The sequence below is a fragment of the Phascolarctos cinereus genome, unplaced genomic scaffold (genome assembly GCF_003287225.1).
Source record: "Phascolarctos cinereus isolate Bilbo 61053 unplaced genomic scaffold, phaCin_HiC Scaffold_4;HRSCAF=312, whole genome shotgun sequence".
In the NCBI taxonomy this organism is placed as follows: Eukaryota; Metazoa; Chordata; class Mammalia; order Diprotodontia; family Phascolarctidae; genus Phascolarctos; species Phascolarctos cinereus.
Window position 1 is genome coordinate 202,762,407 of NW_027555847.1, and position 14,842 is coordinate 202,777,248.

Consider the following 14,842-nt stretch of genomic DNA (forward strand, 5'->3'; position numbering starts at 1 on the left):
AAATAGACAGCTGGCCTTAAGTCCAGGAAGACCTGGGTTCAAGTTCTTCATCTGACATCTACTTGTATGGGTGACCCCAGACAAGTCCTTTAACTCTCAAGGCTCTAGGCATCTTTCTAAGACTATATAAGTTGCAGACAAGTTGCCACAGCCTGCATCAGTAAAAGGTGTTTCCTCTCAGGGGAGTTCCATGTATGATGAAATTACAGATCCCTTCCCTCTTTCTAATAACTATATTACCTACTCCATAGGGTTGTTGTGTGAAGGTCAAATGAAGGAATCTATGTAGAGCACTTTGCAAAACTCAAATTGTTATATAAATGTCACTTATTATGGTTATCATCATCATCATCATCATTATTATTTTCAGGAAATGAACCAGAAATATGGTCATAAGCTCATAAGATTTGGAGTATTTAACATTACTACATGATTAAAAAAAACAGTAAGAGTTTTATGTTAACTCCTGGGCTCCAGTGTGTGTTGATAGTATCTTAGTGTCTTTAAAGAAGGCGCATAGGTGGGTTATTGGATAGAAAGCCAGGCCTGGAGTCAGGAAAGACTCTTCTTCCTGAGTTCAAATCTGGCCTCAGATACTTTACTAGCTGTGTGACCCTGGGCAAGTCACTTAACCTGATTGTCTCAGTTTCCCCAAATGATCTAGAGAAGGAAATGGCAAACCACTCCAGGATCTTTGCCAAGAAAACCCAAAATGGGATCATGAAGAGTCAGACACAACTGGAAAATGACTGAATTAACAGTATATAGACATAAGCTACAGCAGCAGCTAGGTGGCACAGTAGATAGAGCACTGGCCTTGGAGTCAGGAGGACCTGAGTTCAAATGTGTCCTTAGAAATTTGACACTAGCTGTGTGACCCTGGGTGAGTCACTTAACCCCATTGCCTGGCAAAACAAACAAACAAATAAATAAACATAAGCTCCTGTTTTTGTTGTTCTACCAGGCTTATATACAAAATAGCAAATTGGTATTTGCTAACTTTAGGGGCACAACAGATGTAAGTTTCTGCGTGAGGGAGCCAAGTGTCCCCTAAGAAATATTTATCAAACCAATGAGCAGTCGAGGAAGGTGCACTGGCCCCGGGGGTTGGCAGGTCTAGGTTCTGTTTCTGATTCTGGCTGTAGCTCACACCAGCCGAGTGACCTTGACGAAATCCCTTGGGCCATAGTCTTCTCATCTGTAAAACAAGGAGGGTGTACTAGATCGGGGTTCTTAACCTGGAACTCTGTGAATTTTTTTTTAATATATTTTGATAATTTTATTTCAATATATTTGGTTTCCTTTGTAATTGCTGCTGTGTCTTTTCAGCCATGTCTGACTCTTCATGACCCCATTCTTGGCAATACTAGAGTGATTTGCCATTTCCTTCCCTAGCTCATTTTACAGATGAGGAAACCAAGGCAAACAGGATAAAGTGACTTGTCCAGGATCACCCAGCTTGTAAGTGTTTGAGGCCAGATTTGAACTCAGGCAGATGAGTCTTCCTGATTTCAAGCCCAGTGCTCTATTCTCTGCTCCACCTAGCTGCCATTTGTAATACTATGTGTTTTATTTTATACATTTAAAAATATTTTTCTAAGAAGGGGTCCATAGGCTTCACCATACTGCCAAAGGGTTCCATGACACACAAAAGGTTAAGACCCTCTGGTCTTTAAAGTGCCTGCAAATTTTAGTATTTGGCTGTTCTCTGTGTTTTCATAGGATAGGCTTTTTATAAAATAGCAAATTCTGAGCTAAACATATTAACTCAGTAGATTGTTTAGCCTTCCTTCTGATTCAGGATCTGACATGGCTCACCCGTAAAGCATATTAACCATATTAACAGATTGACAACAGTAGCTATGACCACCAGGCCAGAGTATTAAGGATGTCAAACTCTTTAATTATCTCCTTCATATCTCCTTTAGCATATGGAGGAGAAGGACCCCTTGAGAGCAAACAGTTGTGGCAAGATTGCCAATATCTGTCTCCCTGGACATGCTCTTGTCCCTTTTTTTAGATTCATACACTTTTTTTTTAAGGCAATTGGGGTTAAGTGACTTGCCCAGGGTCACACAGCTAGTAGGTGTCAAGTGTTTGGTCTGAGGTCACATTTGAACTCAGGTCCTCCTGACTTCAGGGCAGGTGTTCTATCCCTGAGCCACCTAGCTGCCCCACCTCATTTTTGAAAGAGTTTTTTATTTCTGAGAAAATGTTTTCATTTCCAGGTCATCCATTCCATATATAGAATTTGTTTATCGGAATTTCTAAAGCCAAACCTGGTATGATAAAATTTATAAGACTGTAGACTTGGTTCCCTTTATACTTTACACTATACACTTAATACTCTTTAAGGAATAGATGTCTTCCTGAACACTTCTGTATAAATCTAGTTATTGCAAATCGAGTAAATTTAAATTCACTGAGGAACTGATTTTTAAAGGAAATCTGAATCTTTTTTTTGATCAAAGAATTCTTTTATAATGCAATCAGTTTATCCATTTTGCAACTTTGAAATACCATTTTCCCCTTAAAAAGCAGAGAGCATTTTTATTTAATATGGACTAGATGTTTACTTTCTTTTTTTATCATTATGAACTTGATAAACATCAACAAATATGAACATTTTCCCCACCAAAAAGAATTTTAAATGAGGACTGCACTCCATACCATATATGGTGTTCACCATGTATGGCCTGTTTTTCTCTTTACAGGGTATCCCAAAACTCTGAGTGCATTTTTAAGCTATTAAAGACTAGGCCTGACCCTGTGTCAGAATCCCTGGATTCTGTTCCATCTCCTGGTGGATTTACAGTCTTTTGGGCATCTGTCTTTTGTAGTCCCTTTCTCACTGCACAACTTGGCACTGGTTTCATCGCTTGCTATGTCCCTAATAGATTCCAACAAGATGTCATTGACATTACAAGTCTCCTATAAGAATCATATGCTGGTTACAAGTCTCCCGTAACAACCCTGTAAGTAGTGGTATAGTGATAACTTTAAAAACTGCTTTTCAGAAAGGAGGGAAAGAAGGAAGGAAAGAAAGAAAGAAAGAAAGAAAGAAAGAAAGAAAGAAAGAAAGAAAGAAAGAAAGAAAGAAAGAAAGAAAGAAAGAAAGAAAGAAAGAAAGAAAGAAAGAAAGAAGAAAGAGAAAGAAAGAAAGAGGAAGGAAGGAAGGAAGGAAGGAAGGAAGGAAGGAAGGAAGGAAGGAAGGAAGGAAGGAAGGAAGGAAGGAAGGAAGGAAGGAAGACAAAGAAAAAAAAGGAGGAAGGAGAAAGAGAAACATTCAACACACTTTTAAGTTTAATTTTTTGTCCATCGCTTTTTTAAGTCTAGACAATCAACAGAACAATAAATCGAGCCCTGATTTGCAGTGTTTGCCAATTTCTGAGCTTTATGCTCACCCTGAAAATTTAACAATCTGTCTTGGTTTGAGCTAGCCCCAGCACACCCTTACCCGTACAGTTCCCCCTATCCTGAGATTGCCTGGAGGTGGGGGTGGGGTTGGGGGTGGTTGCTCTTCTGGCCCTATCTCTTGTATCAGATGCCACAGAAGCACAGATTTCTGATCTCTTAGAGGGTCCATGGGTGCTGGGGCTTGTTGGAGATGGGACACCTAATGGAAAATCCATTTTTAGAGGGCTTTTATACTGGAATGTCCTGAGATAAATGCACTAAATTATCTATAGAAGAATCTTCCAAGTTTTATCCTGGTTTTCAATTACAATTTCAATTGTAATAAATTAAATTAATTAATGTTTATTGTTTAGGTCCTAAGGAGTAGAAAAAGGTTAAAAGTCTCACTCCTCATAGAGCCTATAGTTGAGTTAAGACATGTACCAAGACACTTATAATACATAAATATGTATGATGAAGAAATGCGCTGGCTCCATTGCTTGCTGTGGCTCCAGTGGGAGCCTCCTGAGTGCTGGCTTCCAGCCTTCTGGAAAGCCCCAGATGTACACACACTGCCAGGTCCTGCCTCCCTGTGCACTGATCTGTGGTAACTCATCCTTCCCCCTTCTGCTCTAATATGCAAGAGCCAAAATCTCACTGGCTTTCATACCCAGATCAGGGTTCCATCTTCCTCCACCACCCCTACCATCCTTTGCCTCCAACTCCACATCCTGGCAGGCTTCTGTGAGTCTTCTTGTATGCTGCTATAATGGGTGGTGGAGCTTACTCGTTTTTCTCTTTGATTTTCTTTCTGGTGTACTTTTAGAACATTGTTGGCAAGTTTATGGGAGAGCTAGGATCCCTTAGGATCTTTCACATCAGTATTTTAACCCAAAGTCTATCTGATAAGTCTTCTTTCATTTAAATTCCTTTTTTCTCCCTATGTCTTCCAGACATTCAAACAGATAGATATTCTGCTCAATAACAATACTGTCTTTTCTCATTCACATTTTTGCTAGTTAATTAATGCAAACCTTAGACTTAGGGACACATTTTACAAACTGATTGTGTAAGAAACGGTCATACTTTCATACATTGTTTTTTTCCTTGTCACAAATTCACAGTTTTCTTTTCTCAGTCCCTTGTAATTCTAGCTTTTCTGTTTTTTGACGTTATTCTGTGCTTGAAATTTGAGGTGTCAAGACCACTTATTAATTATATCATATAAAAGAGGACCAAAAAAAACCCAATCAACAAACATTTATTAAGCACAGATGAGGTACAAGGGACTGTGTTAAATGCTGGGAATACAAAGACAAAAGCAAAACCATTCCCATCCTCAAGAAACTGAAATTCTAATGAGGGTGGTGGGGGAGGAACATGTTCCCATGTAGGTGTATATCAGACATAGGCAAATCAAAATGCTAGGCAACCTGGGAGGGGAAAGCCATAACTGGGAGGACCAGGAATGGCCTCCTTCAGGAGATAATACTTGTCATTGTTGAGTTGTTTCAGTCGTGTCCAACTCTGTGACGCCATTTGGAGGTTTTCTTGGCAAAGATATTGGAGTGTCTTAAGCTGAGTCTTAAAGGAAACCAAATATACCAGGAGTCAAAAGTGAAGAGGAAGAGTTGTCCAAGCATAGGGTGGGGGGGAAGGGGAAGAGTGAGTGCAAAGACACCGAGGTGGGAGATAGAGCATTGTGTGTGAGGAACAGTAAGTAGAACCGTATGTCTGGACTCTAGTGAATGTGGGAAAGTGATGCATAAGTTGACTGGAAAGGTAACTTTAAATTCCAACCAGAGGAGTATACATTTGATCCTACAGGTAATAGGCAGCCACTATAGTTTACTGAGTAGTAGGGTAACATGATCAGACCTGCAATTTAGGAAAATCACTTGGGTGGCTGCACAGAAAATGTATTGCAATAGGGAGAGACTTGAGGGAGGGAGGCTGAAAAGGAGACAGTTACAGTAGTTTAGGTGAGAGGTGTCTGGGGCCTGAACTTGGGGGTGAGGAGAGAAGGGAACATATTCAACAGATGTTGTGGAGAGAGAAACAAGATTGGCAACTGATTGGGTATGTGACATGCATGAGAGTGAAGAACGGAGATGTGACAACAAGGTTCCAACTTGTGCCAGGTGAATAACAGGAGCTTAATAAATGTTGATAGATTGAAACCTGAATAAAAAGGAGAATGAATGGTGCTTTGCTTAATGATAATAGGAAAATTTGGAAGAAAAATGGGTTGAGAGAGAAAGATCCTGAGTTTTGTTTTGGACTTATTGAATTCAAGATGCCAACAGGCCAAAACTCCAATACAAAACAATTATTTGTGGGAAAGGAAGGGGATAAGGGAGAAGTTTCTAATGCTTGATTGGGTATGGCCCCAATCGAGACCTTTGCCCCTCACCCTAAAAAGAATTTGAGTCCCATTTGTCTGTAGCCCAGAAAACCCTTAAACTTTAGCTTGAACTCATTTACTTGGTCAAAGAAGTCTCAAGAGTTTGCTTGAGGCTATTATCCACTCAGCAGGCCTTTCCTTATCTACTAGGCCCCAGCTCCCAATTCTTTGTTATCTTAATTAAGCTTAGCTCTCCATTGTCTATTCCTGGATGACCCCATTCAACCTCCCAGCCTCTCCCTACTGGATTCTCCCAGGACTCACCCCAGCTTCAAGATCCTCCCTAAACTCCTCCAGTACTGGCCACTTCCATCAAGACACTCCTTCTCCCAGCACCACCACCCCCCATTACCCCAAACTATTTGACCACTCCTAGATCCCTCTTATAGTCTTTTTTTTTTTGCTTTTTTTTTTTTGTGAGGCAGTTGGGGTTAAGTGACTTGCCCAGGGTCACACAGCTAGTGTCAACTGTCTGAGGCTGGATTTGAACTCAGGTCCTCCTGACTCCAAGGCCAGAGCTCTGTCCACTGCGCCACCTAGCTGCCCCACTCATACTCTTTCTGTATATGTAATATCTATCCTGGCCACCATTTAGGGGCTGGCCCACTCATTCTTAAAAGCATCACAAATGTTCAGATTCCTTAAGAGTGTGACCTATATAGTTCATCTTTAATAAACCTTGTCTTTGGGTGAAAGAAGGCTTGGGTCAAATTCTTTTGGGCAGGACTCGTGTGTTATGATTTTGGGGTCTCAGCACCCCTAAACCTCTAGACCTCAACACTTTTCAAGTAGCCTGTTTCTTGTCATTTATGCAAAAGGTTGTTCTGTTGTAGGCCCATACTGGCCTTTTCTTTCTTGACCTTCAAATATCATTTTGTTGTATTCCTTTTAGCTTAGTCTTAGTGGAGAACTAATGGAAAATACACAACTTTTTTTAGGACATTTAATGTAGAATGACATGGAATAAAAGTTTTAAGTCACCTTTATAAATATCTTCCAAGTTATATTCCAGTTTTCTATTCAGCAATTCAATTAAATTCAATACACATTTATTAGGCACTTACTGTATGCAAAGCATTATCCCAAGTCCTGAGGAATACATAAATATTAGTAAGTCCTCTTCTTCTAAAACTTACAATCTAATACTCAGACAACTATAACATATAATAATGCATAATAAGTGCTTTGGGAAGATGTAGTACACAATGAGGAAAGAGTGCTGGACTTGCAATTAAGAGAGCCCTTCCTTTTTTTTTTTAATTAATGTGTTTTGCTTTTATATTACATTTACAGATTACTCTTACTTCCTGAGCAATCTCTTACAACAAAGGAAAAGTTAAGTAAAAATAATAATACATTGACCTCATCTGAAAGTGCATGTACCATTTCACAGCTGTAGTATCCCCTACTTCTCTATTTTATACAAGTGAAGTCTAAGAGTGAAGGTTGTTACAAAAAAGATTAGAAGAGACTTCATGAAGGAGATATTTGAGCTGTACTTTAAATGATAGGTAGAATCCAAAGAAAAGGACAATAATTCAGGTGCTGGAGGCAGTGTAAGCAATAGTACGGGGGCGTTTTTGAAGGACAGAGAAGAGTCCAGTTTGGCTCCCTTTATCTGGAAGGGAGCATAAAAGATAAGACTAGAAGGTCAGGATGTTGCAAAATTGTGGAGAGAAAAGGAAGAGAGTCTCTGCTGTCAAGCAGTTTCCAATCTAATGGAGGGAAGAGGGGTTGTGTGTGCAACATGCAAAGAAATACAGTATATACAAAGCAAGCTATATACTGGGTAAATAGGAAGCAATTAACAGAGGGAAGGCATTAGAATTATAGGGGTTGGGGAAGGCTTTTAGTAAAAAAAGGGATTTTAGTTGGGTCTCAAAGGACTCTAAAAGGTTTAACAGCCAGGCTCCTAAGATATATACACACAATTTTAAATTTAATCTGCTTCATGTCTATAGAAGACATAAAGCTTTTTTATGTCTAGACAATCAACAAAATGATTTGTAGGATTTGCTAATTTCTGAAGTGTATATGCTGAAAATTTAGCAATTGCTCTAATCACCATTTAGGCCTGGGCTCTAGATCACTCCTGTATGTAAGTCAGTTGATGAAAAATAATGCACCACAACCATTTTTACCATCAGTAAATAACTCTGCCTCAGAGAGGCTGCTTTCTTTTCAGAACAGTGTTTCTCAGGTTGCTTTTCTCTCTTTCTCACACAAATGTCCTTTTTCCTCCTCCTTTCATTTTTTTTTTTAGGCAGTTGGGGTTAAGTGACTTGCCCAGGGTCACACAGCTAGTAAGTGTCCACCTAGCTGCCCCCCCCCTCCTTTCAGTAAACAAAATATCCACATTAAAAAAGGAGGCAATACTTTATACCTATTATGGAGAATCAGAGAAGCACAGATTATCAAGAGTTGAATGGGATCTCAAAGCTCATCTAATTATCACCTTATTTTAGCTAGCATTTACGTAGCACTTTATGGTTTTCAAAGCGCTTTAAATGTTATCTCCCCAGATGCTCACAACTCCCCCATGTGGTGGGTGCTAATATTGGCTAATATGAGTGCTAATATCCTTTCCTCAGATAAGGAAACTGAGGCAGAGGTTAAGTGACTTGCTCAGGGTCACGTAGCTAATAAGTGTCTGAGGCAAGATTTAAATCGAAGTCTTCCTGATTCCAGTCCAGGGCTAACCACTTTGCCACCTAGCTGCCTTTTATCCCCTTATTTTACAGGTGAAGAAACTGAGTCCAGAGGGATCAAGCAGTAAGCCCAGTATTCAAGCCCAGGTTTCCTGACTTCCAAGTCCTATACTTTTTTTTTAACAGTCTAACACCATGTTATGCTATCTCTCACATAACCAATGCTAAAGGGAACTAAGTATTATTGGAGGCATTTTCTTTCCCTATTCACCCTTTTAAATATTTTTATTTAAATAGATTTTGATATGGAATTGTAATATGTAGTTAAAAAAAAAATTGGATTGGGTCTCAGTCCTGGTCATTCCACTAACAAGCAGTTTAACTCTGGGCAAGCTACCTTAGGTCTCTGAGTCTCAGTTTCCTCATCTGTAAAATGAAAGAATAATGTCTGAGGTCCCTTTCAAGCTGTGATATTCTATGGACCACTATTTAGATCAAACACCAATGCAAACACTATTGCAAAGACTTGCCTTTTAAAGTTACAAAAGGAGAGGTCTGGGTGATCATTTAAGAAGTACTAAGGATATTCATTCCTGTCCTACCACAGGAACTTCTGAATTGAAAAGCCACTTTGCATCAGAAGCTAAGAGGATGCCATTTGGGCAAATTCCTGGGATGCCTTTCTCCTATTTGCTGCTCCTCTCCCCACCTGCACCCTAACCTTAGTCCAGAAGTTTGAATTACATAGGTGATCTGCAAAGAAAGTACAACATAGCTGTTATCTAATGGCAATTAAGTGTCAACAAGAATTTATTAAGTACCTGCTATGTCCAAGTACTTACAGCGCTAGATACTTGGAATACAAAGATAAAAATGAAACTCTCTCTGCCCTAAAAGATAAAGATAGACAGATGGATAGAGAGATAGATATACACATATGTACATATACATGCATATTTACATATACATATATTATTTCTATATATCAATTTTATATCTACATGTATGGGTTATACACATACATATGTATATATTTTTACATACCTATATACACATGAAGGTAATTTTGGAAGTAGTTGCGATGGGAGGTCATGTAGAAGATGGCACTGGAACAGCGTTAAGTTATATTACCTGACTTGAATTCTCCCTTACATCCAGGAATCATTAAAATGTTAAAAAGTAAAAGACAGAAGCCACCCCTAGTGCATACTTAACAGGGTAAGTAGAATTTAGACTCTTAAAACAGTGCTGCTGTCTTGCCATGTCTCAGAGGATCAGAATTATTGTTCTATGAAAGCTGTGTTAAAACTGCTGTAGATAATTTTCTGCCTTTTTTTTTTTTGGTTGCTAACCATTTTTGGAAAGAAACAAGCTGTTATTTCCCAAAATCTACTTAAAGAAATTCCAAACTTTCATTCTTCTTTAGTGTGTTCTTTCTTGAGGAGTTGGCAGAAACAAGGAGTGTAGATTTAGAACTGGGAGGGACCTTAGTGGTCACCTACCTGAACTGTCTCATTTTGTACTCGGAACACACTGCGGAGCAGAGAGGAAGGGGAATTTGCTTAAGGGGAAGGAAGGAAGAAAGGAATGAAGGAAGGCAAGGTTAAGTAAGGAGGAGCAGTGTTCCAGCTTTCACTATGGTCAATGTAAATTGAACATTAGATCAAAGCTAATAAGAATTCTGGTCTCTGCTTGTGACACCAGAAACAAATGGAATTTTTAGGCAGCATCAGTTTACATTGGTGCACTGCTAACCCAAATATCAAGGTATTCTGGTATGGAGAGTGCACATTAAAACCGAACACTACCAACAATTCTGGGTCTCTCAGACAGTTTCTGGATCTTGAGAAACAGAAACACAACCCCACATTTCTTGAATATAAGTATAGGGTTTGTTGACAATATTCAATCCACCTTTGGCATACAGAGAAGGATACAAGGACATATGTGCTATTCAGCTTCTCATTTTCAAGGCTCATCTTGTTCTGGTCTCTGAGAGACAAATAACTCTTGTGGTCCTTCCAAGAAAGCAGCCCTGTCCAAAATTGCCAGTGGGGTCTGAGTGCCATAGAGAAGTTAAGGCTGACACTTTTTTATACTATAGAGAGCAGAGGGAATGAGAGCATTTTTCAAATGTCCTTATTTAGCATGTGTATATCCCAGCTACCTTTGAATATGCCAGTGCTGACCCTGGGCAAGTCAGTTAACCCTGTTTGCCTCAGTTTCCTCAACTGTGAAATGAGAAGGAAATGGCAAACCACTCCATATCTATAATGAATCCCTTGGTCATGAGTCTAAGGACAGAAAATCTACCAAAACAATAACAAAGTCTTTGAAACTTCATTTGCTTTCGAAGAAGACTATCAGAATACCTGTTATGGTAGGTACCTAAGAAGTAACCAAAGCTATCTGTAGCCATATGAAAAAAAAATTCTTTAACTCACTAATGATTGAAGAAATGCAAATTAAAGCAATTCTGAGGTACTACCTCATACCTATTAGATTGGCTAATAAAACAAAAAAGAAAAATGAAAAATACTGGAAGGGATATGGGGAAAATGGGGCATTAATGTACTGTTGGTAGAGTTGTGAACTGATTCAGCCATTCTGTAGAGCAATTTGGAACTATGCCCAAAGGGCTATAAAACCATGCTATAAAATCTTTGACCTAATAATACCACTACTGGCTCTGTATCCCAAAAGAAAATAAAAAAAAAAGAGGACCTTTATGGTCAAAAATATTAATAGCAGCTCTTTTCTCATGGCAAAGAATTAGAAATTGAGGGGATGCCCATCAATTGGGGAATGGCTGAACCAGTTGTGGTATGTGATTTTGATGGAATACTATTGTGGTATGGGAAATGATGAGCAAGATCCTCTCAGAAAAGCCTGGAGAGACTTGCACGAGCTGATGCAAAGTGAAATGTACTGTGTACAAAGTAACAGCAATATTGTAAGATGATCAGCTGTGAATGACTTAAGTTATTCTCAGCGGTACAGTGATCCAAGACAACTCTGAAGGACTTATGATGAAAAATGCTATCCATCCCCAAAGAAAGAATTGATGGTATCTGAATATAGATTGAAGCATACTTTTTTGGTACTTTATTTTTCTTGAGGTTTTTTTTTTTGAGGGAGTCTGTTTTATTTCACAACATGACTATTATGGAAATGTTTTTCAAGGCTACATATGTATAACCTATATCAAATTGCTTGCCTTCTCAATGGGGGGAGGGTTGGAGAGGGAAAAAGAGAGAGAATTTGGAACTCAAAGTTTTAAAAACAAATGTTAAAAAATTGTTTTTGTATGTAACTGGGGAAAAATAAAATGCTAAAAATTTTTTTAAAAATAGTTTAAAAACATAATAGGTACCTGATACCTTGCCATTAAGGATTCATCCTGTCTCCTTAAGCTGCTTCAGATTCTTAGTTTGGGAGGAGGAGAGGCTGTTGAAGCTCAGGTCTGCTGAATAGTTGAGTAGGCGAACTTGCAGATGGTGATAGAGAGAAACAGCATAAATATCTCTATACTAAGTTATGAACACATTTCCACAGTTTGTCAAAACAGTATCTTATTTTGAAGTAGGAAACTCATAAATTGAATCCACCTATCTCCATGTACAACCCCCCCTCCCAAATAAAGTCCTAAAAGCACATGAAGGAAACATGACATAGTGGAAGGAGAGATAGCCTTAAAGCCAGAAAGACCTGGATTCAAATCTTGCTTCTGACACATACTGGCCATGTGATTCTGGACAAGTGTCTTAACCTCTCAGTGCTCTAGGCAGTTTTCTAAGACAAGTTGTAGAGAAGGTGCTGACTTGCATTGATAGGGAAGTTCTTTACTGGGCAATCCCTCCATCAATGAAATCACAGGTCTAGTCCATATTAATTAATTAATCAGTCAATACTTATTAGGAACCTACTGTGTGCAAGGCACTGTGCTAAATTCTGGAGTCTCTATGCCTAAATTCACAAGAAACTCTAGGCCAAATGACTTTCAACTACACATTTGTTGCATTCAGTGCCTTGTCTTTACAAAGCACTGTACTAGTTACTGGCCATAGCTATGCAATGTAAGGTCCTGGGTGGCAGGCCCTATTTCAGTTTTGCTTTTGGAGCCTCAGCCAGGATTAAATATTAAATCCTCTGTCTGGCCTTCAAAGCCCTTCACAACCTTGCTCCCACTACCTTTCTAGTCTTAACACCTTATTCCCTCCTCCCCCACCCTGCCTGGGCCTTCTGTGATCTGGTGACACTAGCCTTCTTGATGTTCTTTGAACAAAATACTCCACCTCCAAAATCCAAGTATTTTCACTGGCTGCCCCCCATGCCTGGAATGCTCTGCCTCCTCACTACACCTCTTGGCTTCCCTGGTTTTTTTATGTCCCAGATAAAAATCTAATCTTCTACCAGAAGCCTTTCCTGATCTCCCTTAATGCTAGTGCCTTCCTTCTGCTGATTATGTCCAGCTTAACCTGTATAAGGCTTCTTTGTCCATGGTTGTCTAAATGTTGTCTCCCTGTTAGACTGTGAGCAGAAGACAAACTATGTTTTGCCTTTCTTTGTATTCCTAGCACTTATAATAGTTGGTACTTTCTGCCCCCCAAAGAAATTACTCATATGGGGAACAGGTAACCACACTAGAATTGTGGCAGTGATTACTATTGTGAAATTTTGAACTCATCTCAAGGTGAGAAGAGCCTTCTTCCTGTCCTTTGTCTGGGCCTTAAGACAGGAAGTTTCATCTTCCCAAGTTCAAATCTGGCCTCCCATACTTACTAGCTGTATGACCCTGGGGAAGTCACTTAACCCTGTTTGCCTCAATTTCTTCATATATAAAATGAGCATGGGAAGGAAATGGCAGTCCACTCCAGTATCTTTGTGATAGGGTCACGAAGAGTCAGACAGACTGAAAGGACTGAATGACAACAAGGAACAGGTGCCTACACCAGAGCTGTAATAGTGACTGCTATTTTGAAACCATCTCAAAATGGGAAGAGCCTTTTTCCTATCCTTGCATCTGAAAATCTTGGAGGCCTGAGCTTTCATCCTTTCAAAGGGGCATTTTGAGTGCTCTCCTAAACCTGAAGGGGAAAAGAAATACAATTTGATGAAAATGAGGGAGGAAAGGGTTCATGGTACATTATTTAAAATGAAGTTTTAAAGGCTCCCAAGGCTCAAACCAAATTATGTCTTTAAATGGTTGTGTCCTAGTAAGCTGGCTTTTGTTAGATTAATGTTTTTCTGGTCAACCATACAGTTGTTTCTTGGACATTTAAGGAATTGTTTGGGGTTTTTTCTTTTTTGGAAAGGTTTCCATATTCAGAAGGATGTCCCAGACATTATAAAGTACTGAACCTTCTTCATTTTCTAATTCCTTTACTTAATCTTCCAGTTCAGTGTATTTTTTCTTCAGGGCTTCTGTAGTCCTCTGATAGACATACATAGTGCCCCGGTTATCAGTAGCCTGCAACCCGAATTTACTGAACTAGAAAGGTGGTTCTTATCTAACAATGACTTAAAATTCAACTAAAATCCAAGCCCGATTGTGGATTTCAGTTCCCAGATTAGGAAAATGGAGGATACAGAGGTCTCATTAACAATTAAAATAGCAGCTGGTACCCAGGGTATAATATTGGCTTGCAGTGATAACTTACTGGATCAGAGAACCTTCTGGCCCTCAGAGTCTTAAATGTATCCTGTGGCAAAGAGACATTTCTGGGTAGAAGGCAGTGGGAAAAGGAATAAACCAGGGGAAAATGTTGTGGCAAATCACTTCTGTGGCTTTCTGATGTTCTCTTCTTACTATCCAAATTCTAAAGGTTCTCTCTCTCCCTGTACTTATTGTTTATATTCTACTTCCTATTTTTCAGTAATAATCCTCACATATAGGTCAGGGCCAGAGACTCTTATATTATCCTGATTTTGTAGAATCTAAAAGTTAGAATAACAATATCAGATTCTTGGGCAGAATCTGATACAGAGAAGAAAGGATGCACACATGGAATGAATGGGTTAAGTTAATGCATCTAAATGTTTACCTCACTTACCCACATAAAGTGGCCAGGGGAAAATCAGAATTGATAGATGAACTCACAGTGATCTACACTAGAAAAGTAGCTGACTAAAATTCATTCCATACTCATATATCTAGTAGGTGGTCTGGCACAGCAGGCAGAAAAAACCAACAACAGTAAAATGGAAGCCAGAAGACCTTGGTCTGGTCCCAGCTCTTCCACTGGCTAGTTGTGTGGGCAGTTTGAGCAAGACACCTCACGTCTCTTACACCTCATTTTCCTCTCGTGCAAAATGAGATGGTTGGATCTTACTGATGATGAAATGATTTCCAAGGTGTTTTTCAATTTTAAATTCTGGGATCTAATGATGTTGT

General features: G+C 39.2%; 1 protein-coding gene and 1 long non-coding RNA gene across 2 annotated transcripts in view; one reads left to right on the plus strand and one right to left on the minus strand.

Moving 5' to 3' along the window:
- The window catches only part of LOC110198225 (PALM2-AKAP2 fusion protein), a 267,027-nt gene that overhangs the window by 42,971 nt on the left and 209,214 nt on the right, over positions 1 to 14,842 (plus strand). The window lies entirely within an intron of this gene.
- Positions 1 to 14,842, minus strand: part of LOC110200843 (uncharacterized) — a 61,380-nt gene that overhangs the window by 35,927 nt on the left and 10,611 nt on the right. Inside the window, exon 2 of the long non-coding RNA XR_013486020.1 lies at positions 11,822 to 11,935. This is a non-coding gene — a long non-coding RNA (uncharacterized LOC110200843). The remainder of the gene's footprint in view (positions 1 to 11,821; positions 11,936 to 14,842) is intronic.